This window comes from Pocillopora damicornis, chromosome 6 (genome assembly GCF_964200805.1).
Source record: "Pocillopora damicornis chromosome 6, jaPocDami1.2, whole genome shotgun sequence".
In the NCBI taxonomy this organism is placed as follows: domain Eukaryota; kingdom Metazoa; phylum Cnidaria; class Anthozoa; order Scleractinia; family Pocilloporidae; genus Pocillopora; species Pocillopora damicornis.
Window position 1 is genome coordinate 6,320,575 of NC_142675.1, and position 7,710 is coordinate 6,328,284.

General features: G+C 38.8%; 1 pseudogene; it reads right to left on the reverse strand.

The window, feature by feature from the left end:
• Positions 1-1,800: 1,800 nt before the first annotated feature.
• LOC149043651 (uncharacterized) lies at positions 1,801-4,424 on the reverse strand (annotated as a pseudogene).
• Positions 4,425-7,710: the final 3,286 nt, after the last annotated feature.

Sequence of the window (7,710 nt, forward strand, 5' to 3'; positions counted from 1 at the left end):
TAATTTTCCTCAAGGTTTTCATTACACGCCGATCCCACCCAAAAGATACTTCTGCAAAGAAAAGTTTTGTGCATCCTGAAATGATTGTGAGATGTTTATCGTCTTCTGTAGTGTCACGGCAAGAACTGAACTTGAGATTTTTTTAGGCACAAAATAATTTGTTTCAAAGGCTTTGTTCTTCCATTAGTGTACGCTGCACCCAATAATCTCTGGTGTGAACTTCGGTTTACGAAGATGCTCCGAAATAAACGATAAGTGACATCGGGTCAAGATCGGATGAAGTTCGGCATTTTCTCGTAACCATCATTTACTCACTCACTCATTTTGATAACATGTATGGCTTCGCCTCCAATAGGAGGCAGTAGCCACAAAAATTAAAAAGAGTTCGGTCCCTGGCTTTCGTGCAGATCGAGAAGACGCTCATCTGGGCAAGTTAGAAAGAAAAAACAGACTTAACAAGTCGGAATGCCTTAGCTTCTGGTGGCGCGCGAGAAAATAAAAAATCGCGCGCGAGAGAAGAGGGAGCACACGAACCCTCGCTGTCCAGGTACCTTTTCTCCTTCCCTCGAGTGGCCCTGGAAATCGCACTGCGTTTATACTTAAAAAAGAAAAAGCGACTACAGTTAACTCATCACAGGATATGAACCTTATATCTCTCCTTCTTCTTATATTTTCCATTTTATTTGTTTTTGTTTCATGTCTTGCGCCGTCAAATAGCTGACATTTGAAAAGCAAATGGTTAGCGCACCATATTTCTTTTCCCCTCAGAAATTTCGTTAGTGGCTCGATGCATTTACCATTTCTGACAGTGCGATATCTTCCCTGCTGCATAATATGTCAATGTGGTATTAAGTACAAAATAAAAACGTGCCTAAATTATTGTAAACCGAGGTCTCCTTGCTATGAGAACGTAAAAGTTGATGATTTCCTGACGTTTTGTTCTGTACGGTTCGGCTAAGAAAAGTGTAAAGTCTTAAAATGCACGTGCTGCACTATTGTTTTGCTCATTAGATCTTTGGGTTCGCTACCTTCTCATTGCCGTCGCCGTTGTGGTTTTCTATAAGTTTCTAGAATTTTATGAAGTGCGCGTAAGAGCTGCGCGTGGGTGAACTTTGCACATACAAATGTAGTTATGACGTCAATTGCGCACTTCGAATTCATTGACTTCATTGAAACCCGAGTCTGTGATGATTACGCTGTCTCCTGACGGTTCACCGTCTGGACAGTCTCCAGCCAGTGAGATGAAGCATCCGTATCCAGACATTTTGGAATCCTTAACACCATTGTCTCCCATTCCTCGTGTAAAATTCAGCTCACAATCGGGTGAGAACGCAAGGAATGGAACGATTGCGCCCGAAAGCAACCTTGCAGCGGATTACGACGTAGAGCGTGCTCAGCGGCTGAACAAGACTCGCTGGTGGAACAAAGTTTATTCCAATGTTGAAATAATTTTCACTGATGAAGTCAGTCAACGGTTTCAAAGTTTTGAAATTTCTCTATCAGAAGTATCTGAAGTGCAAAGGGAGACGAACGTATAACTTACAAAAACTAGTATCAGCATGTGTAAAGAATATGACGCGAACCACTTCTTCCTGTTGACGGCAAATCATCTTGGGGCTGGCATAGATGAATTTATTATTCCACCATTACTCCATTTCACCGTATTAGGGCGGTGGAACACGAAAAATACGCCGCGGTATTTCTGTAAGACAGGATAAAAAACGGACGCAAAGCAAGCAATAAAATAACGGCATTAAAATACTTAAACTTTCTTTTTTTTTTCCTTTTGGTTGCCATGACTTTTTTTAGCAACGAATTGTTGAACCAGTCTTATTTTTTCTGTTGATTCTGTTGATACTAAAGAACCCTTAAATTGTTTCCTTTCTGTTGTTTTCGTTTTTCGCGTACGCCTTATGTGATTGATACGATGCTCAAATAAGGCCAAAAAAAAAGTATTTCCAAAACTAGAAGCCAGACTACTGCTTAGTTCATCCTTTGAGAAAATCAGGAAACAGATACGAAATTTTCTCTTTTATTACAAGATGTTTTGCCGCAGGATTTATTTTGACGACAACCAGGCAAGCCCAAACCAACTTTAAAAGGTTACCGAAATCAATACTTAATCCGAACGTCTTGTAGAACTACTCGATATATTTCTTTTTCATTAACTGTAGTTTTAAAGAAAGAAAGGTGTTTACGTATTGTTAATAATATTAGCCTTGTGTACACAGGAAACACAGATAAGTAATTCAAACAAGTTCAGGGTATTGCTGCCTTCTTCATGGTTAAACGGCGACCGCTTTCCTCTTGAGCTGTCGCCCCTTGAGGTTGATATCGTTCCCGCGTCCAAAGGACAAACTCCTGAAAGACGATCACTCCATTGCCGTTGTTTTCCATTTTATCGAAGAGCTCTCTTATGTGAACGTCATGCATTGGTGCGTTTAATTTTTTCATTCCTACCACGAAGTCCTCTTTACTGAGCTTGAGACCATCGCGGTCTTTTGACAAAATTTTGAACAGGTCGATCAAACGATGCCCTTTCGTGCGAATGAAGGCCAAGTACACGTCCAGGATCTCAGGTCGCTTGGTTTGATCTGAGAGTCGTTCTCCTGTTATACTGATATCCCAGGAACAGGTGAGAGCTTCGAGTTCACGTGCACAGTCCTTATCAAACACGATATCATCGAGTTGAAGCTCTTTTAAGGCGCTGGATGTGTTCTTTTGAATGGCCATCAACAAGACTCGTGCGCCGTAACTTTGGAAAGGATTTCGTCCAGCTTTTACAACCTCCAAGCTTTTGTTTGTCCTTAAGAATTTGGCTATGGCCGCAACACCGTTCTTAGTGATGCAGTTACTTCCAATATCCAGGACTTTGAGCGTCTGGTTACACGACAGTGCCTCTTGAATAGCAGTAACGCCGTCGTCTAGAAGACCATTCCAAGCAATGTTTACCTCCTTAAGGCGAGTATTACTTTTCAAACCCTCGGCCAATGCGCGAGCCCCTTGAACACGAATGCTATTCCAACTGACGTCTAACATATCAAGAACCGCGTTGACTTTGATGGCTGAACCCAGAAAGGTGGCTCCTTTATCACCGATGTCGTTGTATGATAAATTTAAGTAGGTCAATGGTGCATCTAACCTTAAAGAGTTGCAAAACACTGCAATCCTTTTACCTTGCAAGTTGCACTTGCTGACGTTTAGTTCCTTCAGTGTGTCGTTCTGAAGAAGCATGTCTCTGAGTTCGTCTGCAGCTTGCTGGCCGATGTGGTTTCCCGACAAATCGACTTTGCTGATAAAAGGGTTCCTCTTCAACATTCTTGCAATGTATGTCATTCATTTGTCGCCGATGCCGTTGTCATGGAGATTTAAGGTAGTTACATTTAAACATCCTTTCAACGCCATACTAATAGCTCGTGAGCCAGAATCTCCAAGGCCATAATGGTTTAATTCGATACCCTTCGAAGCAATCAAATATAAGATTATTAATCTCCTTTCGTTCTGTTTCTAATTTAGCTCCACAATTATGTAACATAGGTTTACTTAGCGGCTATCACAAATTGCTTAGTCACAGGGCTTCTAGTAACATAGGATTTATTATGACAGTGTCTGTAGACTTCGATTGGAGAACACCATATTTAATGAGTACATATTAGCCTGAAGCTTGCTGAGTTACTCACCACTCAAAAACAAAACACTCGTTAGAGACTTCTTTTTTAATTATTGTATGAAGGATGAATGTCATCAATGATAATACAGACATCAATATAATTACTTTAACCTTGCAGTATTTCCCTGCGTGGTGTCTTGTTGAGGCAAAAGGTTTGAAACAAAGCTGCTAAATAATTCACTTTGTTTCTGTTTCTAAGATAATGAGAGGTGGAGATGTTTATATACTAAATGTTTAAATGAGACAAAAACTTGTCTTTGATAAAAAAAACAAGGTTTCCGGAACCATCTGTGCGTAAAATATCTTACAATATTGGAATTTGAATTACTTAGGAAACCTCTTTATTATGTAGAAGAACTATTTGTTTAATAACTGAGAAATTGACCAATAAGTTAAACTCGTTTCGCTGTAGTCTCGAACAAGATACATTTGTATTATTTGCTATCGTTTGTATCCTTGCTTAACAAATGAACTTTGTTTTGTGTTTTGCTCAAATTTTTTGTTGTTTCTTCTGCTTTACTGAAGTCCATCCCGCTTTTTACAACGGAGAGAATTGTTTTTGTTCCACGTGTGAAATTTCACAGGAAAGATGACGTAACCACCTTTTAATTTACAGCATTGGAGAGGGGGTTTCTTTTCGTTTATGCCTGTAGACTCATTGTCAACTCAACGTGTAATCCCAGAACTCCTAGCTCACATTTCTGACGTAGTGCAGTACACTGGATGACAGAAAATTCCAGTTCTTCAGAATCATGTTTGTACTGCCCGTGAAAGTTTCATGAGTACCTCTTTAAACATATACATAAGAATGAGCAAGAGGTATAATTGGAACAGCCCTTTTCGCTCGAGCGAGCGAGGAAACAAACAAAACAAAACAAAGAAAGTTGTATTGCGTCACGAGAAAACGAGAAAGGAGTTATCCTTATCATCCATAAGTCTCGTGTAGCGCTGATTTTTTAACCGCAACCCTGCTAAGTAAAATCTGGATGACTATCACTAACGTTGCACCACGCTGAGAGTACATTTTCTTGCGAATGAATCCCTTAACATGACCTGTTACGGTGATTTCTCAGAAAAAAAATATCGAAATTCTTCTTTAACTTTCCTTAAGTGTTCCCTACTTATTTTGCTTCGAAAACTTCAATTAAAAAGATAGTTTACTGCGCTTGTTTAAAAGATATGATGGGTCAAACTTATCACGCACGTCATTTCATCGGTCACGTTATATTTTGTGGTCGCTGGAAGCAAGGGTTTGCTACAGTTACACTTGAAGTGAACGTGACAGAAAGTATCGAGCGTATGGAACAATATGCTATAAATACATAATCATTTGCTGCCAAGTGACTTTTGATACAGAGATTAAATCCAGATTGTAATGTATTGACCCACTTACTTGCATATCAGTGAGAGAACTTCGAGATCCCAAAAAATACAGTTAACGATGTGATTAGAGCGCTGGAATTGTAATCTCGGCAGTGTTGTGAAACGATAAAAATGGAAATACATCTAATCTAAAAACATTGTGAGGGTTTCCTTTATTGGTGTTGGAAAATGAATGGAAATAATATATTAGCATACGCCATTCAGTAAACATCATAATACCGGTAAGCTAGCTGTTTTTACAAGTAGAGTTTGGTCACCTTTTGCTTAATATGATCGTAAATTTGACATGGAGACAGATGTTTTTGCGTAAACTGCGGTTTCCGGCTTGATATAGGTATATTTCCATTATGTTGCTAAAGATGATTAATTACTATGAAAATGACCCTACCTTATGAAAATTGATCCCGCACAGGAATTTCCTGGAAATAACCCTCCTTTATACCTTTACCTCTTTAATATTCTCGTTTTTAGGCTAAATCCATGTCGAATTCTCGATCAGGAAAATAGTTCTTAAATTTAATTTAGCACGTTCGACACCCCTTTTTCTTAGAGGTGACTTAGGGTGTAAACATGTAGTACCTTTCATCTTCCGCACTGAATTCATAATCAGGTAATTTATGAGAATAGCACGTAGCTCCTTTAAGGCGGTATCTTGGGTACACCCTTTCTCTTCAAGGACTATTTCCTCTTCAGATATTTTTTCAAGTATGATTTTATTTCTGTTGCTAAGTTTATTATAATTTTTATGTTGTCAATCTTGTTTTTGTTTTGCTCGAACTTGGCCGTAAGACTAAGAAATTTAGTTGGAAAGACATTTCGTGGGTCGTAAACATCGCGAAGGTACCTACTTAGTATTCGAACTCCGCTCTGCGTAGCTTAGCGCGGTTCGTTAGTTAAGTGTAAAGGCATGACGAACGTTAGAGATTGACAGCTCTGTAAGCGTCACCTTTATAAGCAGTGACCCACACTTTCCTTGAGAGATTTGAGGTAGTTCCCGTTGTATTAATTTGAGAACAACGAGTGTTAGAATTTTATTTGTAATGGTGTTCAGAAAGGAGGAAACGAGCCAAACGAGCCGGCTCGTTTGGTAAATGGTGAAAAGTGGTTTTGTGTTCTTTAGTTTAGTCTAATATTTCTTGAAAGAAAGCCTGACAGCCACTTTCGGGATGAATCCACCGATTCCAAGGTTACCTGAGGTCAAACCACTGAAAGATTGTTTGTAATAAATATGATAGATTATAAGAGGATGTAACCTTTACCAACGGCATAACGATCGATACAAGCTAAATCACTACACTGACAGGTTCATATTGTGAAGTCATTCAGGTACTCTTGAGCGAAACTCCGAATTGAGGGGAAATTTCAGGTGTAATAATTACTGTGACAATTAATTACTGTGATAATTACACTCACAGTATATGAGTTGCATAGCTTAAAAAGCCCGTATTTAACACTAATTAAAAAGTTATATTTCAAGTCTCCTTTCACCTCTTTTTTTCTAAGTAACAAAAACCGATTATCATTTAAAAATCGCAAACAATTTCTAAAATTACAATTTGTACATGGAATGATCCACTACTCATTCAGGTAGTTAGATTGCAATTAACCTGCTCTAAAAGTCAAGGTGTAAAGTGAATTCCACCAAAATGTAGCTGCAGCACCGCTAACGTCATCCTTCATCCCACACAAAAATGTTACCCTGTTGTTTAAGGATACAGTAGACCTTCAAAGACCAATTTTTGGGAATTTTTTTTGGTGCCAAACTAAGCATTGCTAGTTAACTACTACTACTTAAATATCAATCGCGTAAACATCTCCTGATTTCAGTTTAAGGTGGGGATCTTTGCTATCTGTCTGCATGTAAGACTATAATGGAAACGGGAAAAGATAAAAAGGAGAGGAATTGTTAGATTAAAGAGAAAAAAGCCTGGCTGTAAGTAAAAAAAAATTTAAAAATTCGATTACCTCACCCACAGATGTGGCACTGGCATCACTAATCTCATTCACAGACTACAGTTCAGAGGTACTTGGCCCTAAATGCACGCGGAAAGTGCGTTGAAGACAAAGCACGCACACGCTTTCTATTTATTCAAACGCACTCAAGAAACGCGCGCGCAAGAAGCTCATTAAGATAAAGCAGTCTTTTCTTTTACCCTTTGTTTAACTTTGAATGGTGTGTTAGATTTATAAGGAGGGATTCCGATGTTGGTGACATTACGTGGTTTCGTCCCGAAGCGTTTGGCTTCAGTTCATTTTTGAAATGGCTTCCCTGCGTTGTAAAGAAAAGGGAGAGAGTTTTTGACCCGCTGGGTACCTCTTTAGAAAGCGAACAAGATTAGGAAATATCAAGTTCAATTAAGTCGTAGTCGTAAAAGTTTACGGCCAGTGACTAGCAGCAAAACTTGAATCGTTTACATTCATTCGTCTGTAAAGTTAAGTGAAATTATTTGCAGTTTCCTGGAACAGGATATATTTCCTAATGTTTCACAGGGATGATTTTAGTTTCTTAGAATAAGAGGAGAAAACCAGATTCCATTCTGCCGTTTGCGGTTAACGTCAAGCCTAAAAACAAATTCGCTACTGTTCAAACAATTTTATTCGTTCCATATACTTGAATCTGAATTGTGAATGTAAAAGTACGAATAAGCGAGACCATT